The sequence below is a fragment of the Macaca mulatta genome, chromosome 9 (assembly GCF_049350105.2).
Source record: "Macaca mulatta isolate MMU2019108-1 chromosome 9, T2T-MMU8v2.0, whole genome shotgun sequence".
Taxonomy (NCBI): domain Eukaryota; kingdom Metazoa; phylum Chordata; class Mammalia; order Primates; family Cercopithecidae; genus Macaca; species Macaca mulatta.
Genome location: NC_133414.1, coordinates 29,541,450 through 29,557,157, shown reverse-complemented (window position 1 = coordinate 29,557,157; position 15,708 = coordinate 29,541,450). Strand labels below are relative to the sequence as shown.

The 15,708-nt window shown below is 41.1% G+C and overlaps 1 protein-coding gene across 4 annotated transcripts in view; it reads left to right on the top strand.

Annotated features, from left to right (window-relative positions):
- Positions 1 to 15,708, top strand: part of MPP7 (MAGUK p55 scaffold protein 7) — a 252,573-nt gene that overhangs the window by 34,630 nt on the left and 202,235 nt on the right. For 2 of the 4 annotated variants that reach the window (XM_077946074.1, XM_077946072.1), the window contains exon 2: positions 14,116 to 14,218. The exons of the other annotated variants lie outside the window; for them this stretch is intronic. The gene's annotated coding sequence lies outside the window, so the exon portion shown is untranslated. The remainder of the gene's footprint in view (positions 1 to 14,115; positions 14,219 to 15,708) is intronic. 4 annotated transcript variants of the gene reach the window in all.

The following is a 15,708-nucleotide window of genomic DNA, read 5'->3' as shown; positions in this document are numbered from 1 at the left end:
ACTACCCAATTAATGCTTACACAAGGTTGGACTAGATTAGAAGAGAATTCAGTTAAAATCGGCCACAATTTGTTGAGCATTCGCTGTTGTCATCAGTGTCTAGGCATTGAGGCTATGGCACTGAATGAGCTAATTTGTTTCCCTTTTCTGTTCTTTGCTGGAGCAATGCGGTTAGGATAGCAGGGCACGTTCCTCACCTGCTTCTCCCAAAGGTTCTACATCAATCAGATGAGCAGGGTTTTAGAAACGTAAACTATTTATATCACACCGAATCCATGGCTTCAGTCATAAGTAATCAAAATGTTTAAGGAAGTAGAAATAGTTATGGGAAAAGAAAGTCCTTACTTTTGAGTAAAAGGTGTATGTAATTACAGGTGGATTTGCTTGTCATGAATATTCCTGAAGGAAGAGTAGTTTCATGAGTCTATAATATTAGCCCCCCATTTTCTAGAATTGTCTTTTTCTTTTTTTAAATAGAGTCTCACTCTGTCATCGTGGCTGGAGTGCAGTGGTACATTCTTGGCTCACTGCAATCACTGCCTCTCGTGTTCAAACGATTCTTCTGCCTCAGCCTCCTGAGTAGCTGTGATTACAGGCATGCACCACCACGCCTGGGTAATTTTTGTATTTTTAGTAGAGATGGGGTTTCGCCATGTTGACCAGGCTGGTCTCGAACTCCTTACCTCAAGTGATCCGCCAGCCTTGGCCTCCCAAAGTGCTGGGATTACAGGCCTCAGCCACCGTGCCTGGCCCCCAATTGTCTTTATAATAAAAATGGTTTTTAAAAATGTAAAAATTAAAATTCAGATTTAAAATGGCTTACAAGGTACTCTATGATGTAACCCTTGCCTACAGTTCTTTCTTTGTTTTATCAGAATTTCTCTGGCTCATTTTGTCCCAGCTGTACCTTCTTTAGAACATATTGGGCTCTTTCCTTCTTCCCAGCCTGAGTTGTTGTTGTACCTTCTGCCGGATGCCCTCGCCTCTCACTTGGCGGTTCCCTGCCCCACAGTGATTCAGGGCTGAGCTTAACTGCACCTGCTTAGAGAAACTTCACGTTCTACCCAATATAGAGTATGCCTCCTCTCTACTCACATTCATTATTCTTCATTTATTTAATTTCATTTTAATTTTTTTTTTTTTTGAGACAGGGTTTTGCTCTGTCACCCAGGCTGGAGTACAGTAGTACTTCACTGATCACTGCAACCTTGACTTCCCAGGTCCCAGCTATCCTCCCACCTTAGCCGCTTGAATAGCTGGGATTACAGGCATGCACCACTATGCCCAGCTAATTTTTGTATTTTTGGTAGAGATGGAGTTTTGCCATATTGCCCAGGCTGGTCTCAAACTCCTGACCTTAAGTGATCCACCTGCCTCAGCCTCCCAAAGTGCTGGAATTACAGGTGGGAGCCACTGTGCCTGGCTCATTATTCTTTCAAAATAGTATTATCTACTTTTCTTTTACCATGTTTATCACATTTTATACAGGTTGAGTATTCCTTATCTGACATGCTTGGGATCAGAAGTGCTCTGGATTTTATGTTTTTTTTTTTTTTTTTTTTTTTTTTTTTTTTTTTTTAAATATTTGCATTATACCAGTTGCTCAAGCATCCCTAATCTGAAAATCGAAAATCTACCATGCTCTAGTGACCCTTTCCTTTGAGCATCATGTTGATAATTTTGGATTCTGGAGTATTTTAGATTTCAGATTTTTGTATTCGAGATGCTCAGCCTTTGGTATTTATTGCTTCTTTATTTATTTGACTACCTGAGTGTGTTGCCTTTTTTGCTTGCTAGATTAGAAGCTCTGTGAAGGTCATGGATGTGCCTGTTTTGTTCACCACACTATACCCAGCATCTAAAGGCCGCAATTGCCTCATAGTAAATATTCAAATATTTGTTAACTTACTGAATGGATCCAACTAATGCAGAAGTTAGAAAATATTTTTGGTAAAGGCCAGATAGCAATGTACTAAGCTTTGCAGGTCCAGTGGTCTCTGCTTCAAATATTCTACTTTGCCATTGTAATGTAAAAACAGCCGCAGACAATTTATAAGTGAATGAACGTGGCTGTGTTTCAATAAAACTTTATTTATAGGAACAGACAGTGGGCCAACTTACTGTAGTTTTTAGGCCCCTGAGCTAATGCATATAGCAGAACAGATGGCACACGGCATATCTTAGTTCTTTGACATCTGGGACAATGTTGATGGGCCTAGTGACTAAGGTTTTAGGCAGAGGCAACCTAAGCAGGTAGCACACTTGGATTAAATATTAACCAGAATTAGTTGAAATGAGAAACAGTTATTGAGCACTTACTGCGTGCCAGATTCACTGGAAACTAGAGACATGAAGTTAATGATGCGCAAAGGCTTTGGTTCTTGAAGAGTTTACTGAGTATTGAGAAACAGACAAGCTAACAATTATAACATGGGGACAGAGTGCTGATTGGGATACACATATGGTGTCGGAGGGACATAGAAGAGACAGCACCATAATGTAGAAAGATCAAGGTTTTAAGAAAGCGATTACAAAAATGAAACAGGAAGGAGATAAAGAAACCAGCATCTATTGAGAACCTTCTCTCTATTGTGTTATCCATGTATTCACTTTTTTTTTTTCTTTTTTCTGTTTTTAAAATCAGGGTCTAATTCTGTCACCCAGGCTGGAGTACAGTGGCACGATCATAGCTCACTGCAGCCTCCAACTCCTGAGCTCAAGCGATCCTTCTGCCTCACATGTTAACTTTTTCTTTCTAATTCTTCATGCCAAAACCATATGTTATGAGGACCTGAAACGCAGAAGTTACGGGAGGTGGCAGAGCTTGACGTTACAATTTGAGGACTGAAAGCATTTCTCTTTAGAGTCAGGCTTAAGTTCAGGTCTCTGCTCTACTTCTTTATTAACTTGGGTAAATTGTTGAACCTCTAAATTGAAAAGGCCCTTGTGGGTCATGCGTGGTTGCTCACGCCTGTAATTCCAGCACTTTGGGAGGCTGACGGGGGTGGATCACTTGAGGTCAGGAGTTCGAGACCAGTCTGACCAACATGGTGAAAACCTGTCTCTACTAAAAATACAAAAATTAGCTGGGCGCGTTGGTGAGCTCCTGTAATCCCAGCTACTAGGGAGGCTGAGGCAGGAGAATTGCTTGAACTCGGGAGGCAGAGGTTGCAGTGAGCCGAGATGGTGTCACTGTACTCCAGCCTGGGTGACAGAGTGAGACCCTGTCTCCGAAACAAAACAAAACAAAACAGAACAAAACAGAACAAACAAAACAAAATAAAACAGAAGGCCTTTGTGAAGGTCAGATGAGAGTCTTGTAAATCCCTTAGCATGTAAGTACTTATGCTTACCTAAGTATTCAAGCGATAATGTAGTTTTATTGCTCTTAAAAATATAATTTAAACCCAGGTCTGGATAATTCTAAAACCCATTCTTTCCCTTTCCTCTGCACTTACTCTGCTTATTGCATTTCATTAAAAGAAAGCACAGTTTGTGCCAAAATTTATTAATCAACTAGATAAAGTTAAAAAAGCTATGATATGTATTTCTTGGTTATTGAACAATGGAACAGACACATTATCAACGTTGAATAATTTATAGACATTTTACACGGAGAAACTGTTGGAAAAAGAGATTCTAAGTGGAATTTTTTTTTAAGATGTAAAGGCTTTTTTTGGGGGTGGGGTGGGGAGACAGGATCTTACGCTGTTGCCCAAGCTGGAGTGCAGTGGCACAATCTTGGCTCACTGCGTTCTTGACCCCCTGGATTCAAGCAATCCTCCCACCTCAGCCTCCCAAGCAGCTGGGACTACAGGCATGTACCACCATGCCTGGCTAATTTTTGTATTTTTTGTACAGATGGGGTTTCGCCAAGTTCCCCAGGCTGGTCTCGAACTCCTGAGCTCAAGCACCTGCCTTGGCCTCCCAAAGTGTTGGGATTACAAGTGTGAGTCACCATGCCCAGCGTAAAGGCATTTTGATATGAGCTGAGCTCATGATTCTGTTCTTTTAAACATTCTTTATCAATTGCGCCTTCTCATTTTTGCATCTTTAACCTGTTGACTCAGGTCTACCTGTTTTTAAAAATAGCAGCAGCAACAACAATAAAAGCAGTACCTCTGATGGGAACTCAGGGACCTATCTCTTGTCTCTTTTTATACAGAACTTCCTCAATGGGAGGCGCATCCCGAGTACTGTTCTATCTCTCGAATTGATTCTGCCCTTGTCCTGTCTGTCCACCCTATAATCTCCACTAATGAAACTGGTAGAGAGGATGCCTTCTAATTAGTAATTTTATATTTTTCAGTATCAGTAGTATTTGGAGATGAGGATTATGCCTTCTTCCTGAAAGTCTTTCTTCCTTGGCTTCTGGTGAATTAATCTTCCAAGACACAATTCTTAACATGTCCTTTCTACCCACCGCCACCATGAAATCCTTAGGCCAGCACTGGAAATCATTCTTTCATTCCAACACTTACCTTTTATTTTATCCCAACTGTAATAAACAGTTTCCTTCACATGCTCTGTGCTTCCCACTTCCATATGTTTGCTCAAGCTGTTGAGAGATGGTGGAAATTAACGCTTGGGCTCTTCAGTCAGACTTTCTGTCTTTTTCTTTGATCGTTTGAGATTATATTTTATTAAAAAATTAAAAAAGCTCCCTGAGGCCAGGGCTGGTGTCTGCGTTGCTTATCTCCACTCTAATTTTGTGACCAAGGCAGACACTAGGACGGTTGAATTTAAAGCAGCCTCCTCACGTGGTGGCGTTTCTGGTCCACCAGTGCCCCATCCTGAAGATCTGTGGTCTCAGGGCTGGGCACTAGATTTCTTGCATTTTTCCTTATTTTTGTTGCCAGTCATTCCTGGCTCTGGTGCTCCTCTTTGTCCCTGTTGCTGCTCTTTGCCCCAAATTTTAACTAAAATGAGACTTAAAAAAAGAGAAGGGTCTTACTATATTGCCCAATCTATAGTGCAGTGGTGTAATCATAGTTCACTGTAACCTTGAACTCCTGGCCATCCTCCCACCTCAGCCTCCCAAGTAGCTGGGACTGCAGGTGAGTGCCATCATGCCTGGTTAATTTTCAATTTTTTTTTTCGTTTGTAGAGACAGGGTCTCCCTATGTTGTCCAGGCTGGTCTCCAACTCTTGGCCTCATGTGATCATCCTGCCTTGGCCTCCCAAAGTGCTGGGATTACAGGCATGAGCCACTGTCCCTGGTCTAGAATGGGGCTTTTTATTTGATTCCTGAAACTGTGCCTATCTCTGAAACTTTCTTTTTTCTGGGGATTGCAGCTCTGCCTCTGGAGTTGGGTACGGAGCTAGAACACTCTCCCTACCTGACTCCCAAGCTGCCAGACTTCCCATTGCTTTCTTCCATCTGTGCGATTTGGATACTATTCCTGTGTCTTGGAAATTCTAGTACCTGCTGTCGCCTGCATCACCACGAAGGTTCCCACATGTGTTGGATGTTTCGCCTGCCGCCTTCAGCTGCAGCTCCTCCGTCTGCTTCTGAGCTGAGACAGCCCGCTCCTCTCCGCCCCTCCCCTGCCATCCTTTCCTGTCTGCAGATTGTGGGCCAGCTCCAAGATCCCTCCCCTTCCTGCTGGCTGGTTGGTCACGCTTCACAGCCAAATCCTGAGAAAGGGAAACACTTCAGTGTTGATTTTAGAAGTCTTCTGTATACGGCTCATGAGCCAATTTGATTTTTCATCACAATCCACATTAATGGGAAAAATGTAGCTGTGTAGTACTTTTAAGATCCAACTGGTAGTGGTGGATCAAGGTTGGGGGACCCTTTTGGGGCTTTATCCCTTCCATAATACCCCACCCCCTTTATTTGACATGAACAATTTCCATGTTCTGAATATTTATTTACAGAACTATGCAAACACAGCTTCAAACCTTGTGACTTCACCCTCCCCAGGCCCATCAGGTCACATTCCTCATTTCTTAAATTCAAGATTGGCTGCTACCGGATGGTAGTGGCCCTTTCATTCAGCATATTTAGATGAAAGCAATTTGAATACACTACCACCAGAGAAATTTGGATTTTCTTTAAAATATTTTATAATTGCCTCTGATTTATATGTGGTCAGGTGCTTAGACACCTGAGTGCAAGTAGACTCATTGTGTTTCTTTTTAAATGTGAGATTTATTTTTATTTTATTTTATTTTATTTTTTTGAAACGGAGTCTCGCTCTTTTGCCCAGGCTGGAGTGCAGTGCTGCGATCTTGGCTCACTGTAGCCTCCGCCTCCTGGGTTCAAGCGATTCTTGTGCTTCAGCCTCCTGAGTAGCTAGGATTATAGGCACGTGCCACCTCTCCTGGCTAATTTTTTTATTTTTAGTAGAGATGGGGTTTCACCATGTTGGTCAGGCTCATGTCGAACTCCTGACCTCAAACGATCTGCCCACCTCGGCCTCCCAAAGTGCTGGGATGACAGGTGTGAGCCACTGCGTCCGGCTAAATGTGAGATTTAGCCTTGTATTAGTCTCCTCAAGCCACTAAAGCAAGAGTTCCTGAGCTGGGTACACGATTGGACTTTAGAGTCTAATAAATGTACAACCTGTTTAGAATAGGTTGCTGCTTTTTCTGTAACTAGCGAATGCTTCTTAGTAAAGAAAGGATCCATAGTTTTTATCAGATTAAAAAATGTCTGTGGCTCCCAAAGGGCCAAAGGCCCTTTATACTAGAGTATTATATATGACACCTGTGTGGTAACTTAAAATATGTATGACAGCTTTTTAAAGGACTTGCAGTTACTGGCTTAATGCACTGTACTTCTTTGGGATATACTGTAAGTTTCATCATAATTTACTAGTTCAGTCAAAAATTATATCATTGGCTGGGCGCAGTGGCTCACGCCTGTAATCCCAGCACTTTGGGAGGCCAAGGCTGGCGGATCACAAGGTCAGGAGATCGAGACCATCCTGGCCAACATGGTGAAGGAAAAAAAAATATATATATATATATATAAAATTTACTTATATATTTGTATTATATATAAATACATAAATTTATTTATATATTAAATCTATATCAAATGTATATTTATATAAAAATATATTTTTATATTATATAAAATTTATATATAAATTTGTTTTATATATATAATTTATTTATTTATTTTTTTCCTTTTTCTTTTTTTTTGAGATGGAGTCTTGCTCTGTCGCCCAGGCTGGAGTGCAGTGGTACAATCTCGGCCCACTGCAACCTCCACCTCCCAAGTTCAAGCGATTCTCCTGCCTCAGTCTCCTGAGTAGCTGGGACTACAGGTGTGCACCACCACGCCCAGCTAATTTTTTGTATTTTTAGTAGAGATGAGGTTTCACCATGTTGGCCAGGCTGGTCTTGAACTCTTGACCTCAAGCCATCCACCCACGTCGGCCTCCCAAAGTGCTGGGATTATAGGCGTGAGCTACCATGCCCAGCCTGTTTTTTCTTTTTTTAAAAAAATATGGAAATGGGATCTTGTTATGTTGCCCAAGCTGGTCTCGAACTCCTGGACTCAAGCAATCCTCCTGCCTCGGCCTCCCAAAGTGTTGGGATTACAGACATGAGCCATTGGCACCTGACCAAAAATTATAAATGGAGAGACAGAAAGTGAGACAAACCGGTGTCTCTCTCAGGATAGAGAAATGTATTTATGAGTATACTGTACGATCAGACAGTTTCTGGTACCACGTTGGAGGACGTTCTACATCATTGTCATTGGGGTGTGTCTGATATCCACACTCTGTGTACTCTGGGGTCACCTGATGGAGAAGGCTGTGCTGCCTAGGTATGTATTTGGAGGTCAGCGGAAGAGTGGAGGTGTTGCAACCTTGGATAAGTACCGTGGCTTTCTCTGCTGTTCCTCTTATGACCACTTTTAGGATAGAATGGCAGGGACAATGGTTTGCCTCGCTTAAATCTTGGTGGAACTACGGTGACTGTGCTGGATCTGGTCTTTGACTCGTTTCAATATAAAAAGCACTGGCCAGTGGAGTGCAAAGCCACCGTGTTGGTGGGAAGTATGTTTGTGATAAACACCATAGGGTTCCACCCCAGTGAATGACTTGGGCAGTCTTTCGTTAAGTCATGGTTCAGAGTTCTGCTCACCTTGCTAGGAAGGAAAGTGTTCACAGTTAACTCTGTGTTTTCTCACCTGTGGGTAGGATCTACTTTTGCTAACAAGCGTATGTCACTGCCAAAATGGTTAATTCTGGACCGAGAACTACAGAGACAAAGTAGATAAAGAGCAATTATTCTTCATTGAAAGATTAAAGATAATTGAATTGGGGACCCATCTGGCTTTGTGATTTGCTGGAGTGACTTAAGAAAACTAATTGCTTTGGTAAAGAGCTGGGCTATTAAAAATAATTTTTATAGTGTAATTTTGTACGCACCTTATATACTTGGAAAAACCATTTAAATTCTTTCTCTAACAACAATTGGGCATAAAATAAATCAACTCACACTGAGTTGAAATGCATCATGTAGAAAACAGAGCCTTTTCACTTTCACTTTAAATTGTACCAGAAGAAACATGCTATTTAAAAAACAATCTTTTTTTTTTTTTGAGATGGAGTCTCACTCTGTTACCCAAGCTGGAGTGCAGCAGCACGATCTTGGCTCACTGCAACCTCCGCCTCCTGGGTTCCAGCGATTCTCCTGCCTCAGCCTCTTGAGTAGCTGGCACTACAGGCATGTGCCACCATGTCTGGCTAATTTTTGCATTTTTAGTAGAGGCAGGGTTTTGCCCTGTTGGTCAGGCTGGTCTCACTCCTGACCTCAGGTGATCCGCCCACCTAGGCCTCCTAAAGTGCTGGGATTACAGGCATGAGCCACCACGTCCAGCCAGAAACATACTGTTTGGTTAGAACATAGTTAAATATAGTCTCTGGTATTTTTAATATGTTTTAGATTTCTTTATCTTGACAAGTGATTGAAGGAAAGAACCATTTATAGTCTGTAGGTATAAGGAAGATTTGTATAACTGCTTCAGCTCATTAGCTAATGCATAGATGTAGACTAATACATAATATAATACGTAGATCATTTATAGAGAGCCAGGGAGACTGGAATGGATGAATTGCCACTGGAAATGATGAATACTTTTTAGATAATTAAGCATGTATTAATTAACAAGTAGAAAGAGGGATGGATTCAAATATGTCGATGATAATGATGCCATAAAATTATTGTAACAGCATTTATAAATAGCTGCTAATATAGTGTTTGCTGTGTTTTTGTTTGTTTTTGTTTTGTTAAATATCAGTGTTTCCTAAGTATGGACATGCAGGGTTATTTTTGAAGTATTCTAATGAACAGTTTTCATTTTAAGTACTATGGTTTTCTTCTTTTGGGGGACAGAGTGACAGAGTCTTGCTCTGTCACCCAGGCTGAAGTGCAGTGGCACAATCGTGGCTCACTGCAGCCCTGACATCCTGGACTCAGGTGATCCTCCCACCTCAGCCTCCTGAGTAGTTGGCACTATAGGTGCACACCACTGTGCCTGGCTAATTTTTTGTATTTTTTGTAGAGATGGGATTTTGCCATGTTGCCCAGGCTGGTCTAGAACTCTTGGGCTCAAGTGATTCTCCCACCTCAGCCTCCCAAAGTGCTGGGATTCCAGGTGTGAGCCACTGCACCTGCCCATATGCTTTCATTTTCATGCATAGTAGAAAACATAACTAGCTCATCAAACTCATGGTTTCACTATATGTGCCTGCCTTCCTGCCTCGCCTCCCCTCCCCTCCCCTTCCCTTGTCTTTTTCTTTTTCTTTTTGGCGGAGTCTCTCTCTGTCACCCAGGCTGACAGTGGTGCAATCTTGGCTCACTGCAACCTCCACCTCCTGGGCTCAAGTGATTCTCCCTCCTCAGTCTCCCTAGTAGCTGGGACTACAGGCGTGCACCATGACGCCTGGCTAATTTTTTGTATTTTTATTAGAGATGGGGTTTCACCATGTTGCCCAGGCTGGTCTCAAGCTCATGAGCTCAAGCAGTCCACTGGCCTAGACTTCCCAAAGCGCTGAGATTACAGGCGTCAGCCACTGTGGCTGGCCTCATCGTATGTGTTTAAAAAGAGTCTAAAATAGGTATTTAAATAAGAAAAACTCTACGTAAGAAAATGTTAAGTAAAAAAGTAGTTTTGTATGTAGTGTAAAAATTGTGAGGATAGCGTATGAATGATCAAAAGTATGAGAACTACTAATTCAAGTGACTGATAAATAGCTGTTCCTGTTTAACTTTGTTAATATATTTTAGAGTAAAAAAAAAAAAGCCTAGTGGAGGATGTCTACATTAGAGGTGCAGTTTCACCCGTAAGTTTGAGTCCTGAGCCTTCTCATTCTCTAAGTAAAAGTTTGTGACATGTTATACAAAGGCTCTTTCTTTTTTCCCTTTTTCTGCTGTCTAGTGCAGTAATAACTTGGTGTTTTCACAGAAATAGGGATTTCTGTTTTTCCACTGTGTGGAGGCCTCTCTCTCCCATTCCACGGGAGTAAAGACAGGAGATGATATCTCTGATTCTAGCATGGTGCCTGGTGGTTGCTCAGTAAATGTTCTTTGGATACATGTAATTGCCATTCAGTAAAACTAATAGGAGTGAAATTTAATATATTTTATTTAAATATGTAGGCCAGGCATGGTGGCTCAAGCCTGTAATCCCAGCACTTTGGGAGGCTGAGGTGGGCAGATCATTTGAGGTCAGGAGTTGAATACCAGCCTGGTGAACATGGTGAAACTCTGTTTCTACTAAAAATACAAAAATTAGTCGGGCATGGTGGGGCACGCCTGTAATCCCAGCTACTTGGGAGGCTGAGGCAGGAGAACTGCTTGAACCTGGGAGGCTGAGGTTTCAGTGAGCTGAGATCGTGCAACTGCACTCTAGCCTGGGTGACAGAGTGAGACTCTGCCTCAAAAAAACAAAAAAATATATATATTGTATTTAACACGTTATTTATATTTTATCAGTCCTAGGTATAATAGGAAATTTACCAGATAGTTGTATATATAGGCAGACTGTAGACTTTTGGTATTAATAGTAGCAATGCTTTTTTTTTTTTTTTTTTTTTTTAACCTTTCTTGTCTTCTTGGTGGTCTCACCTTGACCCCACTTGAAAAGGTGACAGGAGTGTGATGAAGTGGAAGGAACATTGGGTTCTAGACTTGTATCTGTCCCCGTCTTATTAGAGAAGCTGGGATGGGAAGGATGGAATGGAGGTGTAACCTACCTTAGAGGGTGTGGGTTAAGTGAAGTAATAGCTGCACAAATACTCAATATTGTCAAGTTCTGCAGATGTGTATGTTTTTGTTATTTGTGTACTGTAAGGTGTCGGCACAGGACTGTAATACCTTACCTAGACATGATTATGTTTACTCCCCACAGAATGTCTGCCCCTTTCTCATTGAGAAGCCAAAACAGAGCCCCCATTAACAAACAGAATTTAATGTTGATGGGGGTTCATCAGAAATGTGGAGATATCACATTGTATTGATAGGGAATTGCATGTAGCTATTACAGACACAGAACCTGTTATAAAAAAGAGTTATATTCATGGAAACAAGCTTTGTTTTCTATGAAGATATCTGAGAAGGTTTTCTTTGGGAGTTATATATAAATTCTGTATTTAATATCTTCCTTAATATGTTGGTTTTCAGTTTCCTTATCATAATTAAAGAATATAAGGAAGACATACTTGATTGGTTTCACCAAGCTCAGACCTTCCCTCCCAGGCACCAGATGTGTGATATTATTTCCAATTCGTGTCATGACATGAAATGCTGAATTGTGCTTGTGGCTTTTTAATACTGTGACATCTCAACTGCTGTCTTTGGTTTTAATCTTCTGTGGGTGATCTTGGAAAGGGATAGGTTTGATGTAGGTAGCCTAGAACCTTCTCAGGGATTGTGGAACATGTTGAAACTTATACTGTTTCTGAGAACCATCTTTTTCCTTTCTGTGGATCAGGCTGACATAACTCAGAGCACTTGTAATCATGACTGTAGCCAACTGTGGTTACCTGCAAAGCTTTAGATCAAATAGGAATTTGTCTCTTCATTTATTCACTTGGCATACATTGAGTGAGCATTTGTGTGCTGGGCATGGGGGAAGATGATTTATTATTTGTCTTGACTCTTAAGGAATTTATAGTCTAATGGAGAAGAAAGACACACAGATTCTCATATAAATGGATTGTGTACAATGACAGATTAAACAGGCTTTGAGACTTACAATGGAACTGTGAGCCATGATTGCCATTTGAATTTTAAAAGGTTAATAGAATGTATGATTTTTCTGTTCTTAGTTATATAAGTAAGACTTGAATAAATACTCATTGTGAAATAAGAAAAGTGGAAAGACTATAGCCTAAAAACGTAGTCCAATTTTCTATCCCAACCTCCTCCCTGTGGCACTTTTCATTATTATTTTTTTTTTAAACCGTTGCCTGATTGATGAACATTTTAGGTCATTACTTTTTTTTTCTGTCTAATGATGCTTAGTCCATTTTTTTACACATATATATTTGTATACCTGTGTGAATTATGTCTGCAGTGAAATTCTTAGAAGTAGAATCTTGGCTGCAGTATTTTTCTGGGGGTGCATTTAATCTGTTATTGGAATTCATATTAATATTAGAATTAATAGGCTTTTTTTTTTTCCTGAAAGCAACTAAAAATGTATGGCCATGTGGAGTTGCAGGGCAGTAGTCCAGATGGCTTAGCTGCAGCATCTGCATAGGTCTGTTATATAGAAAGTGTCTGGGTAGGGGCGCTTGACCTTGGTAACTTTTCTCTCTGCCATTTGAGCCGCCGCTGCCTTCATATCCTCCCTATCTAGAAATTCTCTCCCCAAAGTTGTTCCATATTCTAAAATTTCCCTTTTCACACTCCTAGTATGCTGTTGACTTCAGGAAGGCACAGTTCTGAATGTCAGAGCAAAGAAAATTGACCATGCACGTCTCTCCAGATAGTAGAGTTTTCAGGGTATTTCATGAACTCCAAAGGATGATTTATATGAAGTGTATTTCACTAAGTATAAAGGAAGTAAAACACTCATACTATGGTCTCTTCCCTCTCCTCTTCGCCTCCCAGTGCCTCTCTGCAAACTTTTTAGGATACCACTAATGACTACTAGAAATATTCATAGTTAGTCCATAAATCTGAGAGCCCTCCTGGATCCTGACATGTATTTCATTGTACTCTGTGATTGGCATTTTATTAGTTTGTTAAAATTGAGTAGGAAAAAATATTTCAGTAACAAATATATAGAATTAAGAAAAAGATGGTCTGGGCACGGTGGCTCATGCCTGTAATCCCAGCACTTTGGGAGGCTGAGGCGGGCGGATCAAGAGGTCAGGAGATTGAGACCATCCTGGCTAACATGGTGAAACTCCGTCTCTACTAAAAATTAGCTGAGCATGGTGGCACGTGCCTGTAGTCCCAGCTACTTGGGAGGCTGAGGCAGGAGAATCGCTTGAACCCAGGAGGCAGAGGTTGCAGTGAGCCGAGATCGCGCCACTGCACTCTAGTCTGGGTGACAGAGTGAGACTCCGTCTCAAAAAAAAAAAAAAAAAAAAAAAAAAAAAAAAAAGAGAGAGAGAGAAAAAAGTGGGCTAGGCTGTGGCTCATGCCTGTAATCTCAACACTTTGGGTAGGCCAAGGAGGGTGGATCATTTGAGGTCAGGAGTTTGAGACCAGCCTGGCCAACATGGTGAAACCCCATCACTACTAAAAATACAAAAACTAGTCAGGTGTGGTGGTGTGCACCTGTAATCCCAGCTACTCGGGAGGCTGAGGCAGGAGAATCACTTGAACCTGGGAGGCAGAGGTTTCCAGCCTGGGTGACAGAAAAGATGAGTTCCTATCCCTTTTCTATACATTTGTTTTTTCAAAGTGTGTTGGTACTATGTTGGAGTGCATACATTTAGAGAACAACGGGGGAAAATGCTAGAAATACAGTAACTTCTAGTTTCCATTTTATAACAAATGTATTTTTTATTATTTGGTTATGGCTTCCTACTGGAGTCCTCCTACTCCCCCACCATTATGTCGTCATTTTCACATCCACAGTCCATAGCGATTATGTCCATGTGGGGCCTCAATAGTTTTCTCTTTAATTTTGTGCAGGTTTCCTTACTGCATAAACTCAGCTGCTCTCACTGAGGTCATCATTAAGTCTTGTGTGTGTTTGGGCAGGCTGACTTGATTTATAGCCAGCACTCCACTGTGGGTGAGTAAGATGGCATGTTTCTTCCTGTTTTTCCTCTCAGCCCTTCCTATCTGGAGTGCAGATAACATAATTACTCAGTTAAATATCATCTGTCCAGGTTTTCATTCTGTATTGTGGTTATCTGCATTATACTTAAAACCTACACTGAGGGTAATTCTGGTGGGTAGGTTTGAAGTAATTATCTTTAGTATTGCCTTTTCATTTATGATGTAAGGTGTAGCAAATCTTAGATTCCTGGATTCCTTGATATTAAAATAGATAAGATCAAACTATGTACTCAGGATGAGTCAGTACTGTTTTAAGAGTTACATTTGCCATACTTTTGGCAAATTAGTGCTTCAGAGCGGAAGCCCAGAGTTTTCAGGTAATCCCAGTCTCCAAAATGTTTGTTGCAATATAACATCATTACTTTTCATGTGGGAACCTTTTAATTTGTTGGGCCCTTTTCTTTCCTCTTTTCTTTTTATAGCCATTTATAATTCAGGGATTCAGGCAAAGAAATACAGGTCTTGGACCATAAGACAGTTATATTCAGCAAGATTTTCAGAACTTGTACAGCTATGATTTTTCTCAGTCATCTTGGCTAGTTTGTGAAATTAATGGCTTTAGAAATATTCTCAAATGACTTAGGGGGGAGTAAAAAGGATCTTTTGAAACATTGTCCCATTTTGTTAATTCAAGGAGATTATAGTGCAATTGAATGTAATTCGCATAAGGTGGATATAGCAAAAGTATGTCTTTGTTTTTTTTTTTTTTTTTTGAGATGGAGTCTCTCTCTGTAGCCCAGGCTGGAGTGCAGTGGTGCAATCTTGACTCACTGCAACCTCTGCCTCTCAGGTTCAAGTGATTCTCCTGCCTCAGCCTCCCTAGTAGCTGGGACTACAGGCGCCCCTCACCATAACTGGCTAATTTTTGTATTTTTAGTAGAGATGAGGTTTTGCCATGTTGGCCAGGCTGGTCTTAAACTCCTGTGCTCAAGTGATCCACCTGCCTCAGCCTCCCAAAGTGCTGGGATTACAGGTGTGAGCCACTGTGCCTGGCCAAAAGTATGTCTTTTTAATAACTGAGAAATGATGTCTTGAGCAGTCAAGTAGGAACAATTACTTGGTTGTCCTTGTATAATGTGCAGAAATTAAGGAAGATAATTTTTCACTGAATCTACATAGGATCTATCAACTCTAAGGAAATGTGTTAATAAACAGTTTCTACATCCTGATGCTTGTAGGTTTCCTTGTTGTTGAAATACGGTTAGCACAGATTTGTTATTTTTCCTCTCTCTGATTAATCCAAACCTGGAGTCTGGCCCTGGTTCTTAGGCTGCAGAGAAGTTACTCCATCTTTTGTAGGCTCCTTTTCTGTTTTACGTTTGTCGGGCTCACCTCTTGAGCTTACTCAGCAACCTTCAAAACTCTAAATCCTCGTTAGTCTTAAACTCCCCAGCTCATGTTTGGCCGGCAGCTCTACTTGGCATTTCAGTAATTTCCCCCTTG